Genomic DNA, 1650 nt, shown 5'->3' on the forward strand with positions numbered 1-1650 from the left:
AGAACCTTTAGTTGGTGTCAGAGAAATGGGATTTGCTAAAACAGCCCTGGTTCACAGAAACATGTGGTTTGTTGAGAGAAAAGATAAAATGTGGTGGGATGAGGAACCTTTGATCCCTGGATGGTTACCCTATGGTATGAACACCCATGGTATAAAAACTGCTGCTATTGCTTACTAATCCAGTGAGTAAACAGGTTTCCTGAGTTCTGTGAGCCATTCTAGCAAATTAATCAAACCCAAGGAAGGGATCATGGTAACCTCCAATCTGTAGCCAGTCAGTCAGAAGCAAGGGTTACATTTGGCATCTGAAGTGGAGGGCAGTCTTGTGGGACTGAGCCCTTAGGCTGTGGAATCTGATGCTATCTCTGGGTTATTAGTGTCAGAATTGAATTGAATTGCAGGACCACCAGTTGGTGTCAAAGAGTTGCTCCATAAAGGTGTGGGAAACCCCCCAACACCCCCACGCCCACCTCACACACATTGAAATTGGGTCCAGACCTTTTAAAGTATCATCTAAGAGAGACAGTGCTTGAAGTAGTGGGTATGCCAACATGTCCCGTGGTTCCAGCGCTGGTTTTGACCGCCACATTACCATTTTTTCACCCGAGGGCCGGCTCTACCAAGTAGAATATGCTTTTAAGGCTATTAACCAGGGTGGCCTTACATTGGTAGCTGTCAGAGGGAAAGACTGTGTAGTAATTGTCACACAGAAGAAAGTACCTGACAAATTATTGGATTCCAGCACAGTGACTCACTTATTCAAGATAACTGAAAAAATTGGCTGTGTGATGACAGGAATGACAGCTGACAGCAGATCCCAGGTACAGAGGGCACGCTATGAGGCAGCTAATTGGAAATACAAGTATGGCTATGAGATTCCTGTGGGCATCCTGTGCAAAAGAATTGCTGATCTCAGGTCTACACACAGAATGCTGAAATGAGGCCTCTTGGTTGTTGTATGATTTTAATTGGTATAGATGAAGAACAAGGCCCTCAGGTGTACAAGTGTGATCCTGCAGGTTACTACTGTGGGTTTAAAGCCACTGCGGCAGGAGTTAAACAAACGGACTCAACCAGCTTCCTTGAAAAAAAGTGAAGAAGAAATTTGATTGGACATTTGAACAAACAGTGGAAACTGCAATTACATGCCTATCTACTGTTCTATCAATTGATTTCAAACCTTCAGAAACAGAAGTTGGAGTAGTTACAGCTGAAAATCCTAAATTCAGGATTCTTTCAGAAGCAGAGATTGATGCTCACCTTGTTGCTCTAGCAGAGAGAGGCTAAACATTGTAGTTAGTTTACCAAATCCATGACGCCACTTGCCTGTGTGTTTGGTAGCAACAGACCAACATTATGGAGGCCCCTGGATTGAAAAAGGAACCTTTCCCACTCCTGCCCTGCCACCGAAGTGGCTAGGACTCTGTATAAATAAAAACAGTGCTTTTGGAAATAAATAAATAAATAAATAAATAAATAAATAAATAAATAAATAAATAAAGTATCATCTAAGAATGGTTATTACAACTTGTAAAAAGCTGCTGCCTGTCTTTTTAAAAATCCCTGCAAAAAAATTCACATAAAGGGCTAATTCATGGGTGTAAAGGGCAATGAGAATAAGTAAAAGGAAAAAGTTATAAAACATTTACT

The 1650-nt window shown here is 41.5% G+C and overlaps 1 pseudogene; it reads left to right on the plus strand.

Moving 5' to 3' along the window:
* The first annotated feature begins 542 nt into the window (after positions 1-542).
* On the plus strand, positions 543-1380 carry LOC116645015 (annotated as a pseudogene).
* Positions 1381-1650: the final 270 nt, after the last annotated feature.

This window comes from Phoca vitulina, unplaced genomic scaffold, assembly GCF_004348235.1.
Source record: "Phoca vitulina isolate PV1807 unplaced genomic scaffold, GSC_HSeal_1.0 scaffold31, whole genome shotgun sequence".
Lineage (NCBI taxonomy): Eukaryota > Metazoa > Chordata > Mammalia > Carnivora > Phocidae > Phoca > Phoca vitulina.